This window comes from Euprymna scolopes, chromosome 16 (genome assembly GCF_053919585.1).
Source record: "Euprymna scolopes isolate OS-2025 chromosome 16, ASM5391958v1, whole genome shotgun sequence".
NCBI classification, from domain to species: domain Eukaryota; kingdom Metazoa; phylum Mollusca; class Cephalopoda; order Sepiida; family Sepiolidae; genus Euprymna; species Euprymna scolopes.
The window spans coordinates 127,525,017-127,550,064 of record NC_136497.1 but is presented as its reverse complement, the minus strand read 5'-3'; the positions used below and the strand labels follow the sequence as shown (position 1 = coordinate 127,550,064).

Genomic DNA, 25,048 nt, shown 5'->3' with positions numbered 1-25,048 from the left:
ATTTCAATTCTCTCTTTCAATGAAGAAAGCGAGAGAAAGGGAGTAAAGGAGAGAAATAGAGGAGAGGGAGGGAGAGAACGAGAGAGAGAAAGAGAGAGAGATATTCATTTCACGCATTGTTTTGTTTTTCAAATTATAATATCAACAAAGTTTACCTTTTATTACGCACTGGATTAATAAACACCTACCAATCTTCGTGTGTCAACAGTTTTAAACATTTAAAAAAGGGATCCTCACTGAAATGTGTGTGTTTGCCTCCACACAAGTGCATACCAACTTCGGCACAAGGTTCATTAATGCAGAAGCCCCCAGTTCTCTCAAAAGGGGCTGCGTCATTTTGCCACAACCTGTCATACTTTCTTGTGCTCATAGCAGAAACGTTAATTTCGGACGTGACCCCGTCATATTGAAGAATCTACTGTTGATTTTATACGTCCATCCTTTCGTCTTGTGTGGTCATATAACTTCTACAATGCACTTGTCATGTCAGGCTGTGTAAGTTGTTAACTTCGGCTCAAATCTCCTGTTCCTTCTTTCATCGGATCATTTCGATTATGGATCATCGAAACTTATGGAAGATATTCTGCTAGGTGCATGAAGTTCCTTCGTTAGAAATTTCATAGAAAAATCGGCCTAGCTGTTTTTTGGTCTGTAAAAAACGAACTCACAGACTAACGGAGTGCCTTTTTTATAATATATATATATATATATATATATATATATATTATAAAAAAGGCACTCCGTTAGTCTGTGAGTTCGTTTTTATATATATATATATATGGCTTCATTCAGTCTTGCCAGACTATGGATACCCACGGTAATGTTGCAATTTTTGTGGCAAGAGTTGCGCAATTTCAAACCACACCTCTCCTGAGTCGAAATTGTTGAATACCATTAGCAAGTGGAGGTTCAGAATGACTGGAAACAATGCACAGATAAGCGGAAAGCTTATACAGCGCCTAGAATTCCCATCTGGTACTAGCCAGATTCAACGTTGCTTAACTTCGGTTATCTGACGGGAACCGGTGTGTCAACGTGATTGTGGCGTCCATATATATATATATATATATATATATATATATATATATATATATATATATATATACATATATATATATATATATATTTGTATATTTAAGTAGCATTTTTTCATTCAACAAATATTATTAAATGCAACGCAAAGACGTCGCTTGATTTAAAAAAAAAAATCCTATTTTCCAGAAATTCTTTTTTTTATATTAAAATCTAAAATATTAATATAAATTCCATAGTTGTTGCTTTCACGAACGCTTTCGATTCATCCAGGAATCATCTTCAGGTTTTGAAGTAAAAGTGCGAAAAAGCGAATATGAAAAATTTAAAGTGAAAACTGAAATATACAGTAAACGGCGTTAAACGATGCAAAGTTAACATATATAGTCGATGAAAAGTTAACACATATAGTCGATGAAAAGTCGATAAAAAATATATGTCGATTAAAAAATTGAGGATTAAAATCAGCAAGTTTGTGGACACTGTCAACAAAGTCCGTCCAATACTAACTACGCAAGGCATTTTAGACCGTTACTGCTTTTCCCCAATGCAATATCATTTATAAGGGGCTGAAGGGTTCTAATGTATGACGCTTCAAGAATTTTTAATTTTTTAATATTATTTTTCATGTTGTAAAATTTTTATGTTGTCAACGATAGCATTTCTAAGATTGGAAGGGAGAGTAATGTTCTTTTATCAAATGTTTTTATATAGCACTAGTATTATTTACATGCATGGTTATTCATCGGGACAACGTTATCGTTGTACATCCAATATATGTATAATTTTTGGAATTACATTCTCCCATAGAGCATTTGAATCTATACATTACATTGTTTTTTTTCCAACGTTTTTAGTCGCGTGCAAGCGACTCTATAAGTCACTCCGTTGGTCGGTTGGCAGGTCGGTCGGTGCGTAACACTTTTGTGCTTAGCGTTTTGATTAAGATCAAAGGTCTGTTGCTAGCGGATGCTGTTGTTAGCTTTTTAAGCTTTTCTTGGCCTTTTGGCCAGGATCAAAGTGTAGTATCTGTTCCGACAGATACTACACTTAAGATAATTTGTACCAGTCAATGGAGGGGAAACCCTCTATACTGAAACAATTATTATTTTTGGTAACCAGAGTGACCCCTTTTAGGGGAGCTGGTTTTTACCTCACATTAAAAACGGCCTTGTGCCTAATTTGCTCAGTGGGGGAGCAAATAAATACCATCTGTTCCGACAGATGCTGCACTTAAGATAATTTGTACATGTCAATGGAGGGGAAACCCTCTATACTGGGACAATTATTATTTTTGGTAACCAGAGTGCCCCCTTTTTGACTATTTTAGGGGAGCTGGTTTTTACCTCACATTAAAAACGGCCTTGTGCCTAATTTGCTCAGTGGGGGAGCAAATAAATACCATCTGTTCCGGCAGATGCTGCAAGCTATGACTGGCTATGACTAGCAAAGACCAGATGTGGGGGCAACCCCACATGCCTGACCATTAACCAGCTCCCATTTCCCACCTCTCGGGAGCTGGTCCCCTTTTTCCCTTCCCCCTCCCTTCACTCCTCACATTAAAAATTGGCCTTGTGCCTAATTTGCTCGGTGGGGGAGCAAATAAATACCATCTGTTCAGGCAGATGCTGCAAGCTATGACTAGCTATGACTAGCTATGACTAGCAAAGACCAGATGTGGGGGCAACCCCACATGCCTGACCATTAACCAGCTCCCATTTCCCACCTCTCGGGAGCTGGTCCTCTTTTTCCCTTCCCCCTCCCTTCACTCCTCACATTAAAAATCGGCCTTGTGCCTAATTTGCTCGGTGGGGGAGCAAATAAACACCATCTGTTCCGGCAGATTCTGCAGGCTATGACTAGCTATGACTAGCTATGACTAGCAAAGACCAGATGTGGGGGCAACCCCACATGCCTGACCTTTAACCAGCTCCCATTTCCAACCTCTCGGGAGCTGGTCCCCTTTTTCCCTTCCCCCTCCCTTCACTCCTCACATTAAAAATCGGCCTTGTGCCTAATTTGCTCGGTGGGGGAGCAAATAAATACCATCTGTTCCGGCAGATACTGCACTTAAGATAATTTGTACCAGTCAATGGAGGGGAAACACTCTATACTGGGACAATTATTATTTTTGGTAACCAGAGTGCCCCCTTTTTGCCTGCTTTTAGGGGAGCTGGTTTTTACCTCACATTAAAAACGGCCTTGTGCCTAATTTGCTCGGTGGGTGAGCAAATAAATACCATCTGTTCCGGCAGATACTGCAAGCAAAGACCAGATGTGGGGGCAACCCCACATGCCTGACCTTTAACCAGCTCCCATTTCCCACCTCTCGGGAGCTGGTCCCCTTTTTCCCTTCCCCCTCCATTCACTCCTCACATTAAAAATTGTCCTTGTGCCTAATTTGCTCGGTGGGGAAGCAAATAAATACCATCTGTTCCGGCAGATACTGCAAGCAAAGACCAGATGTGGGGGCAACCCCACATGCCTGACCATTAACCAGCTCCCATTTCCCACCTCTCGGGAGCTGGTCCCCTTTTTCCCTTCCCCCTCCATTCACTCCTCACATTAAAAATTGGACTTGTGCCTAATTTGCTCGGTGGGGGAGCAAATAAATACCATCTGTTCCGGCAGATACTGCAAGCTATGACTAGCTATGACAAGCTATGACTAGCAAAGACCAGATGTGGGGGCAACCCCACATGCCTGACCTTTAACCAGCTCCCATTTCCCACCTTTCGGGAGCTGGTCCCTCCCTTCACTCCTCATATTAAAAATTGGCCTTGTGCCTAATTTGCTCGGTGGGGGAGCAAATAAATACCATCTGTTCCGGCAGATACTGCAAGCTATGACTAGCTAGGACTAGCTATGACTAGCAAAGACCAGATGGGGGCAACCCCACATACCTGACCTTTAACCAGCTCCTATTTCCCTCCTCTCGGGAGCTGGTCCCCTTTTTTCCTTTCCCCTCCCTTCACTCCTCACATTAATAATCGGACTTGTGCCTAATTTGCTCGGTGGGGGAGCAAATAAATACCATCTGTTCCGGCAGATACTGCAAGCTATGACTAGCTATGACTAGCTAAGACCAGATGTGGGGGCAACCCCACATGCCTGACCTTTAACCAGCTCCCATTTACCACCTCTCGGGAGCTGGTCCCCTTTTTCCCTTCCCCCTCCCTTCACTCCTCACATTAAAAATTGGCCTTGTGCCTAATTTGCTCGGTGGAGGAGCAAATAAATACCATCTGTCCAGTAGATACTGCAAGCTATGACTAGCAATGACTAGCTAAGACCAGATGTGGGGGCAACCCCACATGCCTGACTTTTAACCAGCTCCCATTTACTACCTCTCGGGAGCTGGTCCCCTATTTCCCTTCCCCTTCCCTTCACTCCTCACATTAAAAATTGGCCTTGTGCCTAATTTGCTCGGTGGGGAAGCAAATAAATACCATCTGTTCCGGCAGATACTGCACGCTATGACTAGCTAGGACTAGCTAGGACTAGCTAAGACCAGATGTGGGGGCAACCCCACATGCCTGACCTTTAACCAGCTCCTATTTCCCACCTCTCGGGAGCTGGTCCCCTTTTTCCCTTCCCCTTCCCTTCACTCCTCACATTAAAAATTGGCCTTGTGCTTAATTTGCTCGGTGGGGGAGCAAATAAATACCAGCTTTTTAAGCTTTTCTTGGCCTTTTGGCCAGGATCAAAGTGTAGTATCTGTTCCGGCACATACTGCAAGCTATGACTAGCTAGGACTAGCTATGACTAGCAAAGACCAGATGTGGGGGCAACCCCACATGCTTGACCTTTAACCAGCTCCCATTTCCCACCTCTCGGGAGCTGGTCCCCTTTTCCCCATCCCCCTCCCTTCACTCCTCACATTAAAAATCGGCCTTGTGCCTAATTTGCTCGGTGGGGGAGCAAATACATATCATCTGTTCCGGCAGATACTGCACTTAAGATAATTTGTACCAGTCAATGGAGGGGAAACCCTCTATACTGGGACAATTATTATTTTTGGTAACCAGAGTGACCCCTTTAAGGGGAGCTGGTTTTTACCTCACATGAAAAACGGGCTTGTGCCTAATTTGCTCAGTGGGGGAGCAAATAAATACCATCTGTTCCGGCAGATACTGCACTTAAGATAATTTGTACCAGCCAATGGAGGGGAAACCCTCTATACTGGGACAATTATTATTTTTGGTAACCAGAGTGTCCCCTTTTTGCCTACTTTTAGGGGAGCTGGTTTTTACCTCACATTAAAAACGGCCTTGTGCCTAATTTGCTCGGTGGGTGAGCAAATAAATACCATCTGTTCCGGCAGATACTGCACTTAAGATAATTTGTACCAGTCAATGGAGGGGAAACCCTCTATACTGGGACAATTATTATTTTTGGTAACCAGAGTGCCCCCTTTTTGCCTGCTTTTAGGGGAGCTGGTTTTTACCTCACATTAAAAACGGCCTTGTGCCTAATTTGCTCAGTGGCGGAGCAAATAAATACCATCTGTTCCGGCAGATACTGCAAGCAAAGACCAGATGTGGGGGCAACCCCACATGCCTGACCTTTAACCAGCTCCCATTTCCCACCTCTCGGGAGCTGGTCCCCTTTTTCCTCCCCCCTCACTCCTCACATTAAAAATCGGACTTGTGCCTAATTTGCTCGGTGGGGGAGCAAATAAATACCATCTGTTCCGGCAGATACTGCAAGCAAAGACCAGATGTGGGGCAACCCCACATGCCTGACCTTTAACCAGCTCCCATTTCCCACCTCTCGGGAGCTGGTCCCCTTTTTCCCTTCCCCCTCCATTCACTCCTCACATTAAAAATTGGCCTTGTGCCTAATTTGCTCGGTGGGGAAGCAAATAAATACCATCTGTTCCGGCAGATACTGCAAGCAAAGACCAGATGTGGGGGCAACCCCACATGCCTGACCTTTAACCAGCTCCCATTTCCCACCTCTCGGGAGCTGGTCCCCTTTTTCCCTTCCCCCTCCATTCACTCCTCACATTAAAAATTGCCCTTGTGCCTAATTTGCTCGGTGGGGGAGCAAATAAATACCATCTGTTCCGGCAGATACTGCACGCTATGACTAGCTAAGACTAGCTATGACTAGCAAAGACCAGATGTGGGGAAACCCCACATGTCTGACCATTAACCCGTTCCCATTTCCCACCTCTCGGGAGTTGGTCCCCTTTTTCCCTTCCCCCTCCCTTCACTCCTCACATTAAAAATCGGCCTTGTGCCTAATTTGCTCGGTGGGGGAGCAAATAAATACCATCTGTTCCGGCAGATACTGCAAGCTATGACTAGCTATGACTAGCAAAGACCAGATGTGGGGGCAACCCCACATGTCTGACCTTTAACCAGCTCCCATTTCCCACCTCTCGGGAGCTGGTCCCCTTTTTCCTTTCCCCCTCCCTTCACTCCTCACATTAAAAATTGGCCCTGTGCCTTATTTGCTCGGTGGGGGAGCAAATAAATACCATCTGTTCCGGCAGATAATGCAAGCTATGACTAGCTATGACTAGCAAAGACCAGATGTGGGGGCAACCCCACATGCCTGACCTTTAACCAGCTCCCATTTCCCACCTCTCGGGAGCTGGTCCCCTTTTTCCCTTCCCCCTCCCTTCACTCCTCACATTAAAAATTGGCCTTGTGCCTAATTTGCTCGGTGGGGGAGCAAATAAATACCATCTGTTCCGGCAGATACTGCAAGCTATGACTAGCTAGGACTAGCTATGACTAGCAAAGACCAGATGTGGGAGCAACCCCACATGCCTGACCTTTAACCAGCTCCCATTTCCCACCTCTCGGGAGCTGGTCCCTCCCTTCACTCCTCACATTAAAAATTGCCCTTGTGCCTAATTTGTCTCGGTGGGGGAGCAAATAAATACCATCTGTTCCGGCAGATACTGCAAGCTATGACTAGCTAGGACAAGCTATGACTAGCAAAGACCAGATGTGGGGCAACCCCACATACCTGACCTTTAACCAGCTCCTATTTCCCTCCTCTCGGGAGCTGGTCCCCTTTTTCCCTTCCCCCTCCCTTCACTCCTCACATTAAAAATCGGACTTGTGCCTAATTTGCTCGGTGGGGGAGCAAATAAATACCATCTGTTCCGGCAGATACTGCAAGCTATGACTAGCTATGACTAGCTAAGACCAGATGTGGGGCAACCCCACATGCCTGACCTTTAACCAGCTTCCATTTACCACCTCTCGGGAGCTGGTCCCCTTTTTCCCTTCCCATTCCCTTCACTCCTCACATTAAAAATTGGCCTTGTGCCTAATTTGCTCGGTGGAGGAGCAAATAAATACCATCTGTCCAGTAGATACTGCAAGCTATGACTAGCTATGACTAGCTAAGACCAGATGTGGGGGCAACCCCACATGCCTGACTTTTAACCAGCTCCCATTTACTACCTCTCGGGAGCTGGTCCCCTTTTTCCCTTCCCCTTCCCTTCACTCCTCACATTAAAAATTGGCCTTGTGCCTAATTTGCTCGGTGGGGGAGCAAATAAATACCATCTGTTCCGGCAGATACTGCACGCTATGACTAGCTAGGGCTAGCTAGGACTAGCTAAGACCAGATGTGGGGGCAACCCCACATGCCTGACCTTTAACCAGCTCCCATTTCCCTCCTCTCGGGAGCTGGTCCCCTTTTCCCCTTCCCCCTCCCTTCACTCCTCACATTAAAAATCGGCCTTGTGCCTAATTTGCTCGGTGGGGGAGCAAATAAATACCATCTGTTCCGGCAGATACTGCAAGCTATGACTAGCTATGACTAGCAAAGACCAGATGTGGGGGCAACCCCACATGCCTGACCTTTAACCAGCTCCCATTTACCACCTCTCGGGAGCTGGTCCCCTTTTTCCCTTTCCCCTCTCTTCACTCCTCACATTAAAAATTGGCCTTGTGCTTAATTGGCTCGGTGGAGGAGCAAATAAATACCATCTGTCCGGTAGATACTGCAAGCTATGACTAGCTATGACTAGCTAAGACCAGATGTGGGGCAACCCCACATGCCTGACCTTTAACCAGCTCCCATTTACCACCTCTCGGGAGCGGGTCCCCTTTTTCCCTCCCATCTCCCTTCACTCATCACATTAAAAATTGGCCTTGTGCCTAATTTGCTCGGTGGGGGAGCAAATAAATACCATCTGTTCTTACTAAATGCTGTATTTATGTTTGTAACTTAGTGATATTAAGTGGATGATCACGTTTCTGTATTAATTTGATGTAAAATGATCACATTCTTTGCAACCAGCCAGTCTCAAAGCCATTCCAGTCATTCTCCAGATAATTCAAGTCGTTTATGAAGGAGTTCAGTTATTTTTAATCATTCAAGTCGTCTTTTAGGTCATTCAATTCATCCTTAAGTTCATTAAAGTCATTCTAAGTCATTTACTTTTTATTTATTTAAGTCATTTAAGCCCATTTTTCGGTCATTTTAGTTATCTTTAAGAATCTCATGTCAATCCTACATTAACGCATTCATTCATTACACGAGAGCACGCCACTAATGGCTATCAGCCTTGTTATAACCGATGGTGAGTTATTTCTGACCACGAGATTTTGTATTCTAAACATCTTGTAGTAGATAATAAATTAAATTTTAGAGTTACTGTCAAGACGCGCCAAGTGTCTGCGTACGATCTTTTTAATTGCATTTTCTTCTAGATTAGGTGTCATTTGATTTGGTAAAATATATTAATGGAGTTGTCATTGCGGTTTTAGCTAATATTATTATTATTAGGGTTTAAGCATTCGTTTTATTGGTTCATCAACAATGAAATTAGGAAATATATTGTTGATAAGTACTTATTTAATGTTTTTTTTATTTCAATCGGTAGTGCCATATGTATATATATATATATATATATACATATATATATATATATATATATATATATATATATATATATATATACATTTATTTATATAAAATGGGTTAAGAAATTCCAACGAAAGAAAGGGGGTAGTCACCAACAATGTGTATTTTTTAACATTATTTTATTATTCCGTGTCTTGGTTTTTCATTTAGAATTATGTTTAGATCATTGTAATAATGTTTTTAAATCATTGAAATCGTTTTTAACGCGTTTCAGACGTTCTGTGAAGCATCCTCGTCAGAAATTATTTTCAAATGTGTTGGAGATGTAAAAATAGCATTTTCGTAGTTCATTTGAAGTGTTTCCAGGGGTGGAAGCGTATAAATGTCTACTATTCATTGGAATGTTCAATTTTTATTACTCTTTTATTGGGCTTGTGGAGGCCGCTGACCTCGGCTGTGGTCACTCCTGTGTTGTGTTTCTCTCTCTCACTTTCTCTTTCTGCTTGTGTTTTTTTCTTTTCCTTTGGGGTAGTGTGTGTGTGTGTGTGTGTGTTTGTGTGTGTTATAATTCTCAATGAAAAATCAAGACACGGAATAATAAAATAATGTTAAAAAATACACATTGTTGGTGACTACCTCCTTATTTAAATATATATATATATATATATATATATATATATATATATATATATATATATATACTAGCAAGTCGCCCGGCATTGCCGGTCGTAAAATACGCTTATATATGATATTTATACAAATGAAGACTTTGTACTTTATATTAGACCTAATATTTAGTGATGATTTTAAAAGTTAAAAAACAAAAATGACGCGTGTGCCACTAAAGAGAATCGAAACCAAAAGTTTAGATTGCGATTTATTTTTTTCTTTTACGTTAACGCCTGAGCTATAAAGAAATGCTTGCTGCAAGGCTAAATATTCAAAATTTAACCAATAGTGATTACGTCACGCATGCATATTCGTAATGCCGTCGTGTCGACCTTCTCAAGGCAAATTCCATTTCTTTAAGTCTCACACTTTTGCACCTATTTTCCCTGGCTAAAACTCAAATATAAAGATTCGCTTAAGGACCGAATACCCTATATATTAAGTTTACTTTCTGTAAACCAAAAACACAAGTATAATCATGTAGACCCTCTCATAAGTAAACCGAAAAAACTGATTGGAAATAAATTTAAATAAATGTTTAAAAGAATATGCAAATGAAATAGATTTTCTGCTAATTTATTCAATTACATGACCCATATATAAGAAAGTCGTATATTCTTTGTAAATAAATTAAAAACATTGTTTTAATATGAATATAAACACACAAGAAATACAAGTTAATTCATAGGAGTACAGATCGATAGATTGCTCATTTCCCAACAAGGAAATTGATTGTTTTCAAGATTTGAAAGCCGATGTGATAGCCACAATAGTCGCCCAATAATGATGCGAGTGAAATAGTAAATAGCATGATTGCTTTCAAGTATGTTGTGTTTTTTGACAACATTAAAAGTTACAAGAAGAATTCGTCTTCTCATTCTTTAATAAAGAAACAAAAACTAGACAGAAATCTCTATTTTCGTTTTTTTTTTTGTATGTGTGTCTGTTATTGTATAATGTCATATTCGCATGTATGTGTATAAATACACGACGGCATAATTGAAGTACAGAAACACCCAGTAAAAAGCAATTCATTGTTTAAAATACTGAATGTGATTTTCCGTCTGTGTTTGGCTTGAAAAATGGCGTTCGTACCTTTAAAAAAAAATGTTATTTTAAGAAATTGCTATAAGTAAGAAATAAAAACTTATATTTTCCTTCTGTACAAAAGCTTAGAGAAAAAAAATCTCAGGTGTGGGTTTAGTGAACCCTTTTTCTGGAATCATCTCGATTTCAACTTAGCATAAGTAAGTTTTCACTCCGTGTTATTAAGCACTGAAATAAAGGCATGAAGTTATTTAATGACACGCGTTAACAAGAACAAAAGGTGTCTATAGTAAGAACTGTATTGACCTTTGTCTTTAATCAGATTAAAATAGTCAGCAGAAAAAATACACACGAAGTATAAAGTAAGAACATGACGGTTTCCAATTCACGTGCATTCACACAGTGACTTTGTTTACAATACATTATAGTCTACATTGCACTATAATAAACATACTATTGATTTTATAAAAGTTTTATATGTAAAGGCTTGTATTAAAGTTAAAAATACAAAAGTAAAGTATCATGGGTCCAAATGTGCTATGAGCAGAAACAATGATTTCGTATGCGCTCCTGTCTTATTAAATAACCTTCTGTTCATTTTATATGCTTGGATTTTCTGCTTGTGCGGTGATAAAACTTTTGAATCTTTAGGCTTTAAAAGATGTTAATATTGTTCCGATTCGAAATGTGCCTTCAGGTAGATTTTTCGATTATGGATTAACGACGTGTGATGGTATTCGAATATAAAGCGTATCTAAAAACACTCCCAGACAGATGATGTATATTTGTGTTAAATTTCATGGAGATCGGCCTACTTGTTTCGTAGTCCATAGGAAGGGAACTTCCACACGCAAAAAGAAAAAGTGCATTATATATATATATATATATATATATATATATATATATATATATATATATATACTAGCATGGGTGCCCGGCGTTGTCCGGATGTTTGGAGGTGTATGCTGAGCAAAACGAAAAAAAAAAGCCGGTCAATTTTTTAACTTTGACGCCTTTTATGACCCCTTAAAATTTATTGTTTAGGCTAAAATCGAGTTATTAATTAGATCCATGCCCAAGAGACGTATATTTAAAATTTCAAGTGTTTAGACCCCAAATTGTCGGAGGAGTTTGGTAGAGTTCTCAAAGGTCAAATCGTTGAACTTTGACTCCTTAACAGCTAAATTTCTGGCCGAAAACCGATCACATAGATTTTTCCAAATCTCAGTACCCTGTATATCAAATTTCGAGTTTGTAGATTTAAAATTAACAGAGTTATTGCGTAGGAAAATGTACACAGACACAGAGATAGACAGACACACACACACACGGACACCTTCACTTATATATATATATATATATATATATATATATGTACATATATATATATATATATATATATATATATATATATACATTAGGAGGTATATTTGATAAAAAAAAAACGACGGAAACGTTCTCAATAGGTTAGTAGAGCTAAATATATTTTTATTATTTAAACCTCGGGGATTTCTGCTTAAACCATTACAAGTTGTTTCAATTTATAGGACAACAAAATTATCCTCCAGATCTAGTTAGACAATTTAAGCAAAAAAAAAAAAAATCATTGCTTAGTTTATCTTACGAAATCGGCAGGATAATTTTCTTGCCCTGTCCATTGAAACGACTTGTAACTACTTTAACATGCCCGGATATCTCTCATTCTGTCGTAAGGACTCTGACAGACACATGCACGGGCTTGGAATCTATATTGGAACACCCTTCCATTGACTAGAGAAGCAAAACTAGAATCGGACAGTGAAGCCTTTATGTGCTTTAGACTTAACATGCAACATAACACTAGTAACTTTTATTTTCTCTACCGTTCTTCCTCGACCCAGGACTGTACTCTAATAAACAAAGTCTCTGGCAGCATGGATACAGCACTTTCCCTCGACACTAGCGCACAAGTGCATGTATTTGGTGACTTCAATGTCCACTACAAAAACTGGCTTGGATTTTCTACTTACACAGACGCAGTTGGTAGCACAACACAAAGCTTCTCTATATCTCATTCCCTATCACAGATGGTTACGTTTCCAACCCGTTTCCATGACCAGAAAGAAAATCACACATCACTCTTAGATCCCCGATGATTGTGTTACAAATGCCTACACCACACTTGGGAATGCTGATCATGTAGTGATAATAGTTGAAATCATCCTAAACTCTAGAGCCAAAACGGAAGAGCCATGGCTCGAAACAACGAGATATTATAAAAAAGGCTAACTGGGAAGCCATCAGGGATCTCATCAGAGACGCCCCATGGGGAAATATCTTTTCACTACCTGCTGAACAGTGCGCAAATGAGACCAGTGAATGGTTCAAAACAGCAATTGAAGCACATGTTCCCACGCGGAAGTTTTATAGCAAGCTCCACTCTCCCCAATGGTTTACTTCTACTTGTGAAAGTGCCATCGTGCAAAGGCAGATTTTACCGACATAAGTCCAGTTCAAACAGACAGAAGTATATAGAAGCCAGAAATAACTGTAAGAAAGAAATAGCGACAGCTAAGAGAGAATTTACTAAACCCAATAAAAAAACGCATCGGAGCACAGAATTAAGGAACCCATGACTTCTGCAAAATCTACAACAGTGTAGTAAATAATAGGTAATCAACAATTCCCCCACTATCCAACAATCATGAGGTTGTTTGCTCAGCAACCAAGAAGGCTAACATGCTTGCCAGTCGGTTTGCCTCCAACTCCACACTGCACCTTGCTTACCATCCCCTCCTGACTTTCCTTTGCGGACAGACGCCACACTGAATCTGAATATCACCTTTTCTCATGTGCATGCTATCATAAAAATTCTTGGCACTGCAAAAGCCTACGGACCTGATCTCATCCCGGCTGTGCTCTTAAAAAATTGCTCCGCCGAAGTAGCTCCGGTTCTCTTCAAACTTTAGAACAAATGCCTCAATGAATCTTGCTGTCCTGCCTACTGGAAAACTTCTTCTGTGGTACCAGTTTTCAAGAATTCTGCCGTAAGAACTGACCCAATAAATTATCGCCCCATTAGCCTCCTCTCACTTTTCGCCAAAATATTTGAGTCTATAATTAACCAAGCTCTAGTGCTTAACCTTACAGATGCTAAACTTCTGACCGACCAATAATATGGATTTAGGCAAGCCTGTTCTACGGAAGACATCCTAACTCTAATCTCTGAGCGTATATACCAAAACAAAGTAGGGGAGGGTAAAGCGGTAGCTCTAGAAATATGTAAGGCTTTTAACAAGGTATGGCAGGGAGGTCCTCTCAGAAAAGGCACATCATACAGTATCACTGGAAGAATACTTAACATAATTAAAACCTTCTTAGATAAGAGAAAAATCCAGGTTGTCCTCGATATTCGTACATCTAAATAATATGGTATAAATGCGAGAGTGTCTCAGGGGTGTATCTTGGACCTCTATTATTCCTAATATTCACAAATGACCTCCCTGACAAAATTGTCTGTGAAATGGCAGACACACTAGAGGACGACCTCGAATCTTGTGGAATGGGGACATAAATGGATGCTCACATTCAATGGTGCCAAGACTAAACTTGTTTCCTTTAATAACTACAAGAAACATTCTCTACCACCAATAGCAATGGCCAAAGACTCTTTATCTGAAAGTACATCTTTTACACTCCTCGGCCTAACGTTCACAATAAACATGAGTTGGAAAAATTACATTGAGAGCATTGCCAGCACCGCTGCGAAAAAAGTTAGGTTCTCTCTACCGTGCTAGAAAGATACTAACACCTGAATCTATCCTTTAGCTCTATAAGGCCACCATTCGCCCATGTATAGAGTAGTGTTGTCATATTTGGGCTGGTGAACCTGCAACTAGTCTCTCGCTCCTGGACAAGGTTCAAAGAGAGTCGCCAACCTAATAGGTCCTGAACTGACATCTAAACTTCAGCCTCTTTCCCATCGACGCAACGTTGCATCCCTCTGCCTGTTCTACAAGTATTTTAATGGTGAATGCTCTGACGAACAGCAGATACTTGTGCCCCCACGACCTAGACACCCTCGACAAACCCGACAGGAAGCTAAATCCGCCCCCCCACACACACAACAGAGATCCCTAGATGTAAGTACTTTAATGGTGAATGCTCCGACGAACTGCAAGCACGTAAATACTCCCGACAAACCTGGCAAGCAGCAAGATCCCACCCCTTCAAAGTTGAGATCCCTAGATGTAAATGAGCCTTCTACTCCAGTAGCTCCTTCCCCAGAACCGCTAGACTTTAGAATTCCCTTCCGATTCCCAACTGTACTGACATGCAGAAGTTCAAGTGTAACGTTAACCGACATCTTTCTGCCCAACTCCCCACATAGTTCCACTGTAGCTTATGTTTCTGATAGTAGCCCCCTACACCAAAGTGGCAATGTGCCTTGTTTGGGATGAAAATGTAATAAAAAAATCAAAAATTCTTAAGGTTGAAATCAACACAGACACACACAGACACACAGAAACACACAGAAACACATACACACAAACCCACGCACACACACACACACACACATATATATATATATATATATATATATATATATAAGTAAATGGTAGTTTGCTTGAAGCATTGCTGGTAAAGCAATATATGGCGCTATCTTGAATATACTCTTGTTTTTCTTTTGAAAATGGGAGGTACTTTCTCCTGAAATTAATCAACGTTTTTTACCACCAACGGATTTTTATATACACCGTACATACCAATATCTTGGTTGCAAATAATTATGTAATCATACCCGTCGATGTGTTTCTTTGTTTTTCCTTTCTTTCCTCTTGTGATTCCAGTACTTTCCGCATTGCTCTCGGCTTTTATAAACTTACACACACACACACGCACACACACACACACACATATATATATATATATATATATATATATCTTCTATCTATCTATCTATCTATCTATCTTCTATATATCTATAAAAACAGAGATGTGTGTGCCACAGACGATTTCTGATTGGTTAATCCAATAATCACATCTCCTAAAAAACTATGGTTCGTAGGCTCTTACCTTTACCATAAAATATTATGGCTTGATTTATTGTCCATCTTGGAAGGGTTTAATTTTTTCCTAACTTGCGATTTACAAATTAAAAAAATACGAAACTGACAATCTAACAATCGAACCTCCGACATCACGGCCGCCATTATGAAACTAAACCAAAAAAAAAAAAAAAAAAAGCGCCTTCACTCGTGGTCTTTACATTTCGGGTTTGGGTACTTGTGCAGTTTTCCATTGACATTAAAAAATGGAAATATTTAAAAAAATATATATATATTGTACGTACTCGTCATGGGATAAAGTTTTCCTACAGAAAATATCACGTAATTTCATCAAGTAGTTATTTTTTTATAGCGAAAAAAGAAAAAAATCAACGCTACAAGCGAGTCATTATTAATTAAACAGAAAGTTCAAGTAGGGGGATTTCCCCATTTTTTTTTTTATAGCGAGGCCAAATTTCGCGTGGCCTTTTTTTAAAGCAGTTTGGCCTTCAAATTTCTGTTTGGCCTTTTTCTTCACCGATGAAATAAAAAAAGCAAATAAAAACAACGCAATAAAACTTTTAAAAATACGGCACACTTTTGTTGTTCTTGTTTGGTTTTTTTTTGGTAATTTTCCTTATTTTTTTATTTTTTCAAGATAATACTATTAAATGGACACTATTATGCCAAATTAGCCCCCCCCCCCGAAAAAAAATGCACAAAAATTCGAGATTTAAGGTTTTGACGAGATAATTTAGCGAATTGTCCGGACTATTGCGAGAGAACCATCCATTAGTTTTTCCTGAAATTTTGCCACAAATTGTATTTCAATACATAGATGTGCATAGTAACAACATTTTTTAGCCGAAAATTTCCGTTGCGTCCCCAGATTTCATCGGTGAAGAAAAAGGCCAAACATAAATTTTGAAGGCCAAACTGCTTTAAAAAAAGGCCAAATTCGCGAAATTTGGCCTCGCTATCAAACGATTTGACCTTTGAGAACTCTACCAAACTCCTCCTACAATTTTGGGTCTAAACACGTGATATTTTAGATATAGATTCCTTGGACATGGATCTAACTTATTACCTTTACTTGATCCCTAAACAATAAATGTTAAGAAGTCATAATAGGGGTCAAAGTTTAAAAAATTGACCGTTTTTTTTTCTCAGCATTAACCTCAAAACACCTGGGCAACGCCGGGCACCGATTGCTAGTATATATATATATATATATATATATATATATATATATATATATATATATATATATATGTATATATATCAATAATATAAAGCTGAACGTCTGTATGTGTGTCTGGTCACGAATAAGCTCCTATATGGTTGACTATTATAGAAAACTGATCCCATATTATGATAGAAGATGTATCGAGACATAGGAATGCGTATGTTTTATCTGGCATAATGATGATTCATTAAAATTGTGGGGTCGCCTGGTCCACAAAGTATGGAAATAAAAAATAAAAAAAACCTTTACAAGTGTTTTTGATATAGATGCACATAATAATACTTTGATTAGTATGTTTGAACTTAAATATGGATGGTATAATAAAATTGTGGGGTCTGCGTTCGCGCCTGGTCTCCATAGAATGGAAATAGGCACAAACTTTAATAAAGACTTTTCATATCTATCTGCGTGAGTATACTTTGATAATTATGTTTCAGTTTGAAGAAATATGGTATAATAAAATTATGGGGTGTTCGTTCGCACCTGACCTCCATAGAATGGAAATATATCACAAAGTTTAACAAGGTTTTTTAATATAGATCCACAGAATATTGTGATAAGTGTTTCAGTGTGAACAGGTATGGTATAATAAATTATGAGGTTTATCTATTTTATTTTTACTTTCATCATATTTTGGTTTGGTTTTGATATCCCCAAATTCGAAGCTATCTCTTTACAACCTTTCATTTTCATAACCTATCATACTTTCATAAATCAGAGTAAATTTTCTGTAGGCTGTTTTTGAACCCAGTCACCGACGGGTACTTTTGCTAGTATATACATATATATATATATATGTATATATATATATATATATATATATATATATATATATATATATTGCTTTGAAAAGTATGAATGGAGTCATTATGGGTGAAAAAACAAAAAACAACAGAAACGGGAAATTGTATAGAGACAAATCGACTAAAAAGAATTATAGGTAAAAAAAAAACATCGAATAAAAAAGGATCCATACGAAATTTCGTGTAAAAAAAAAAATTAAGGGATCTAGGTTAACCTTTCGACCGACCCTTTTCAATAGATCTCATCGGTAAGTTACATTAAGTTAACGAATGAGAATGAAAAAAGTTTTATGTAGACAAAAAGAACTTTCACATAAATTAGAGTTATTTAAAGAACTTAAAAAAAAAGTCTACATGTACGCTGGTTTTTCTGTTTTGCCTATACTTATTTGTAGACAACGGATTTTCTTAATTATATATATATATATTTTTCTCGACTTCATCTCCTCCCCTTTTTCCATTCTCATTCGTTAACTTAATGTAACTTACCGACGAGATCTATTGAAAAGGGTCGGTCGAAAGGTTAACCTCTAGATCCCTTAATTTTTTTTTTTTTTACACGAAATTTCGTATGGATCCTTTTTTATTCGATGTTGTTTTTTTTTACCTATAATTCTTTTTAGTCGATTTGTCTCTATACGATTTCCCGTTTCTCTTGTTTTTTTTTTCGTATTTTTTCACCCATAATGACTCCATTCATACTTTTCAAAGCAATATTAAAATTGTGTACCACGAACCATCTGTTTATATATATATATATATATATATATATATATATATATATATATATATATATTCCTTGTTATACTGCCCTATCCTGAAACATACTCCTCATTTGACTTCAAATAGATTTTTCCACTTTTTCTAATTTTTGCTCATGTAGCAAAATCCCAAATATAACAATATTTTTCCCCATGTTAATCCAAATCTTGTTTTATAGACATTTTCATCATTTTATCTACAGATAATCTTAATGTTATTTGAATATCAGAAAAAGTTACATGCTATGCTTATCATTGGGTTGCATTGATAAGTTTTATTCAATTTAATGTATTTCTCTGTAAGACATTACATCTCTTTGATAAAAAGAACTTCTTTGCTCGATATGTCTTCGTCGATTGAACACTGCCTCCCTGCGGCGTTTGTGTTTAACCAAGGAACCCTCGAGAAAAGAGCTTTGTTACCATTATTTTCACGAACCTGCACAATTATAGAAGCCTAGTAACTATATATTATACTGATTTTTGTTTCTTTAGTTATGTTACTCTTCGAAAAAGGTCAAATACAATTTTTGATAGTCAGTCTGCTTCACAAGCACCAAATTCGCAAAATCAATCTCGAAAGCTTGAGAAAAATATTAGAGTAACCTCTATTTAATGTAGTTACATTTTCGAATGACAGGGTGTAGATAATATATGAGTATTCTTGTAATTGTATGAGAAAGAAGCCTGTGGTTATTTAGACGTGGTGCAATTCTATATCAAATATATAACCTAGCGAAGTTTTACAAGAAAGGCAACATTCAAAGTAAACGTCAAATAAAAAGTTTAAAAAAAGCTTATCTCAAAGAGGTACTGTATTGAAGAAGTAAATTTAAGATTGTCTTTTACAATGAGATTGCATTATTCGTATTGAACTATGTAGCACAATATTATTTTCTAAGTATTTATTAGCACATATTAATTTATCTCATCTAAATTTGTTGTATACTATATTAAAATAAAATGTACTCTGTTTTTATGGGCTTGACTTTTACTCCTGATCTAAAATGAAACACGTACATCAAATCTGTCGCATAGGTCATTGGAAAAAATTGTGGGTCCTTCTACTGCTCTATTAGATATCTCACTCCTGATGTAACGCTCTATCTATGTAAGAACTGCTTATTCTGCCTTGACAGAGTTCAGAATAGAGTTCGTAGCTCAGTGGAGGCGTGCCCTTTTCTCTTCCCTGCAGCCTCTTTCCAACCGAAGAGACGTTTCGAAGCTGTCTCTGTTTTACTGTTATTTTCGTGGCAAGTTCTCGTCTGAGCTCCAATCATCGCCAATCATTCGCGAAAAACACCCATCTAGCTGAAACCACTGTCAATATTTTTCCTCACTCTTTATCTGAGCCTAAACCGAAACGTAGATTCCATGAACAAAGCTTCTTTCTCAGAACTGCACGCCTGCGGAACTCTCTTCCGTTAGTCTGTTTTCCAGCTGACTACAATTTGGTTGTCTTCAAGTCCAACGTAAACAAATTCTTGATGACTCGTCTCATTAAATAATCCAATTTACCTTCTATTTTCTAATATTAACGATTACTAACCAATAATCACATTGACTATTGTACACTCAATAACACTTATCATCGAGTGGCTTCGGGGCCTTTATAATTGGTGACCTCTTTGTAAACAAATAGATATTTGAATAATATTTGCTGTAGGTTATTAGTTTTTTGGTGCCAAAAGGCTCGGTTTTCGCGCTAACCTGGAAATTATCAGCTTAATAAGAACATATTTTCTGATTAAATATATTTCTTATTCTTTGCAACCTTCGCCAATCTTGATGCATAAGTTCCTGTCATTTTTTCTAAAAGAAAATCAAAGAATTTTTACAGCAGAACTAAGTTCGTGTGGGACCCAAGCTCCATATTTTTGCGTGGATCTCATCGACGATGAATTGTCGCAAGATCCCACTTCATTTTTTTCACCCAATTCTCTCACCCAATGTCTGATGGCCATCTTCCTTCAGAAGAACCCTGAGTTGGTCTTCGTCTATCTTGATTGGTTTTCCCGAACGTGGGGCGTCATTGAGGTCAAATTTATAGTCTTTCAATCTGGTAAAACAATGTCGAACAGTTCTCTCAGACATAGCGTTTTTTTTCTTTATACCTCACCTATATGCTTAGTTACTTCAGTAGTTTTTGACCTCGGTGAAAGGCGAAAAGGTGTCGAAAAAGTGATTTTTTAAAATCTATTTGACAATCCATCTGACGGTTCTGAAAAACGATTAACGATTATTCCAAATTCTTACGCCCTATGGACAACACCAGGATTTCTGTCTTTAAAACGACTTCTTAATGTCTGGCAATTCTTTGAAATACTGAAGAGAAAAGTTGAAGGATAGATAGCTCATTAGCGTTGGAACAGAGGGGCGCGTAAAGAGCCCATAATTAGGAATTGGATTTGCAAAGACAGATCAATAGGATTTAAGATGCAAAGGTTAGTTTTGCTGTGATCTTCATGGGCGAGGTAGTGTTGTAATGTCTTTATGAAGAAAGCCTCGACAATTTTATAGATAAGGTCTCATAATATTATTATTTGAGGAATCACATTACTTGCATCAGAGAAAAGGATATATCAATTTCAGGAATGGTAAACTTATTTAGAGAATATATATATATATATATATATATATATATATATATATATATATATATATATATATATGTAGAGAATCACTGCCCCTCCCTATCTTCCCGCGCCAACCTCACAGTTATATCGAAGAGAGAAGTGAAATCTATTTATGGATTTAGTGGGGTCGGACATTATTGAACATTGTGCTGTAAAGAAAATTGTGTATAATTATATATTTATATATTTTCTTTCTGGAAATTAATCAGTAGAAGAACTGAGTTGTTTTTTTGTTTTTTGTGTGCATGACCTTGCTTTTCTTCCGTATATGAAAGACCGGCGAGGCGACGGCATATCAACTGTGGCGCCAAAAGTACCGACGAACACCCGGCCGTGAATTAAATACCAACTAGCGCGATCAACGGGGTTCTGTCGCACGAAGAAGTTACATCTAGTTGCTGTTGACCGAGATAGTGATTTGGACGATCATAGGGCCACACTTTTATGACGTGTGACCAGGATAGTGTAACACTTACACTTCAATGACTATTCAGCTTAAACAGAGATAATTAATCTTTGTCTTAACTCATGATAAAATAAAAAGGAAGAAAATGTCCGCATTTAATATTATGTTAAGTGATATAGTCAATGTTTAACAAATTAGTAGACTGCGGAAGAATAGTCGAGTACGTTAGCTAGTATAGCGATGCAGTTTTCATGGCTAGGCCAAATAAATACAGATAAAATAGTTGACAAGTAAAACAAATAAAACAGAATGAATAAATAATAAACAGCGGAATTGCGAACTATTGGTGAAATAAAAGAATAATTCTGTACGGAAAGTAACACATCCTCTCGCTATTGAGATAGAGGAAAATGTGGGACAGACGTTATTTGATGAGACAAAAAGGAACGAGATACAGACTTTAACTGTACTGTTGTTTGTAAAAGTTCATACTTGCGATTGAAAAAGTAAAACACTTAGAGACACGGCGGGTTCGTTGATCCTATAATAGCAAGCTGATTTTAAACAAATGTGTGTAACTTACTTGTTTCGTACGAAAATATATCCCAAAACAAGTTAAAAGCTCAAGTTGTCTCTCAAGTTTTCGGCATATAATAACAGAAGAAACTCTTCGAAATAGAATTAAGAAAGTGTCATAACCCTATCAGGGCACAAGGGAGTTAACTCAACTCGCCGAATAAAGAACGACATTGTTGCGAGATTAATGATTTTTATTAAAAAATAAGTGACATATATATTAAAGCTTTTAGGGGTAAAACACTATAATTTGTAGAATACTATCAATACAAAGTATGTTTATTACGTGCCTACTAAATATATGCGATGAATTGTGTTTAATTGAAAATGATAAAGGGAGAATTCTTAGTAAAATTAAAAAAAAGTCTTTGATTAAACCACTGAATATATATATATATATATATATATATATATATATATATATATATATATATATATTACCTTGGGCTATTTTTATCTAGATGTTAAGTAACCAATAAAGTTTAGCGAGGTTAATACAAGAGAGCTTAATACAGAAGTAAAGCATAGCATACTTTTTTATTTTATTTTAGATAAGCAGTAATATTTTGTTGCACATTCATGAGCATGTTTCAGTCAACTAGTTACCAGTAACTAGAGATCACTTCAGGCGATAAAGCGTATACGAAAACAAAGTTTGCAATGTAAATATAAGGTCTTCTTCGTCACAGGGTGTTAATATCAGGAGCTTCTCTTAGAGGTTGTGAAAAATAAAATTTGGTTGTATGTAACTGAGACTCAATAGTCGGGCGGATTTGAGTCTGTGTTTAGAAACAGGAATGATATAGGGGGGTTAACGGTTGAGGTGGAGGTAATGTAAGACTAGTAAGAAAGGTATTTGTTTGATGCCTGTCATAGATCATAAATATTCTAGTATGCATAGGTTAAATATTCTAGTATGCATAGGTTAAATAGTCTAGTATGCATAGGTTAAATATTCTAGTATGCATATGTTAAATATTCTAGTATGCATAGGTTAAATATTCTAGTATGCATATGTTAAATATTCTAGTATGCATAGATTAAATATTCTAGTATGCATATGTTAAATATTCTAGTATGCATAGGTTAAATATTCTAGTATGCATAGGTTAAATATTCTAGTATGCATAGGTTAAATATTCTAGTATGCATAGGTTAAATATTCTAGTATGCATAGGTTAAATATTCTAGTATGCATATGTTAAATATTCTAGTATGCATACGTTAAATATTCTAGTATGCATATGTTAAATATTCTAGTATGCATAGGTTAAATATTCTAGTATGCATAGGTTAAATATTCTAGTATGCTTAGGTTAAATATTCTAGTATGCATAGATTAAATATTCTAGTATGCATAGGTTAAATATTCTAGTATGCATAGATTAAATATTCTAGTATGCATATGTTAAATATTCTAGTATGCATAGGTTAAATATTCTAGTATGCATACGTTAAATATTCTAGTATGCTTAGGTTAAATATTCTAGTATGCATAGGTTAAATATTCTAGTATGCATACGTTAAATATTCTAGTATGCATACGTTAAATATCCTAGTATGCATACGTTAAATATTCTAGTATGCATAGGTTAAATATTCTAGTATGCATAGGTTAAATAGTCTAGTATGCTTAGGTTAAATATTCTAGTATGCTTAGGTTTAATATTCTAGTATGCATAGGTTAAATATTGTAGTATGCATAGATTAAATATTCTAGTATGCATATGTTAAATATTCTAGTATGCATACGTTAAATATCCTAGTATGCATACGTTAAATATTCTAGTATGCATAGGTTAAATATTCTAGTATGCATAGGTTAAATAGTCTAGTATGCTTAGGTTAAATATTCTAGTATGCTTAGGTTTAATATTCTAGTATGCATAGGTTAAATATTCAAGTATGCATAGGTTAAATAGTCAAGTATGCATACGTTAAATATTCTAGTATGCATACGTTAAATATTCTAGTATGCATACGTTAAATATTCTAGTATGCTTAGGTTAAATATTCTAGTATGCATAGGTTAAATATTCTAGTATGCTTAGGTTAAATATTCTAGTATGCATAGGTTAAATATTCTAGTATGCTTAGGTTAAATATTCTAGTATGCATAGGTTAAATATTCTAGTATGCATAGGTTAAATATTCTAGTATGCATAGGTTAAATATTCTAGTATGCATAGGTTAAATATTCTAGTATGCATAGGTTAAATAGTCTAGTATGCATAGGTTAAATATTCTAGTATGCATAGGTTAAATATTCTAGTATGCTTAGGTTAAATATTCTAGTATGCATAGGTTAAATATTCTAGTATGCATAGGTTAAATATTCTAGTATGCATAGGTTAAATAGTCTAGTATGCATAGGTTAAATATTCTAGTATGCATAGGTTAAATATTCTAGTATGCATAGGTTAAATATTCTAGTATGCATAGGTTAAATATTCTAGTATGCATAGGTTAAATATTCTAGTATGCATAGGTTAAATATTCTAGTATGCTTAGGTTAAATATTCTAGTATGCATAGGTTAAATAGTCTAGTATGCTTAGGTTAAATATTCTAGTATGCATAGGTTAAATATTCTAGTATGCATAGGTTAAATATTCTAGTATGCATAGGTTAAATATTCTAGTATGCATAGGTTAAATATTCTAGTATGCATAGGTTAAATATTCTAGTATGCATAGGTTAAATATTCTAGTATGCTTAGGTTAAATATTCTAGTATGCATAGGTTAAATATTCTAGTATGCATAGGTTAAATATTCTAGTATGCATAGGTTAAATATTCTAGTATGCATAGGTTAAATATTCTAGTATGCATAGGTTAAATAGTCTAGTATGCATAGGTTAAATATTCTAGTATGCATAGGTTAAATAGTCTAGTATGCATAGGTTAAATATTCTAGTATGCATACGTTAAATATTCTAGTATGCATATGTTAAATATTCTAGTATGCATAGGTTAAATATTCTAGTATGCATAGGTTAAATATTCTAGT

The 25,048-nt window shown here is 37.0% G+C and overlaps 2 pseudogenes; both read left to right on the top strand.

Moving 5' to 3' along the window:
- Nucleotides 1-2,021: 2,021 nt before the first annotated feature.
- Nucleotides 2,022-2,234, top strand: LOC145296426 (U2 spliceosomal RNA; annotated as a pseudogene).
- A 2,475-nt stretch (nt 2,235-4,709) lies between these two features.
- Nucleotides 4,710-4,883, top strand: LOC145296535 (U2 spliceosomal RNA; annotated as a pseudogene).
- The last annotated feature ends 20,165 nt before the right edge of the window (nt 4,884-25,048 follow it).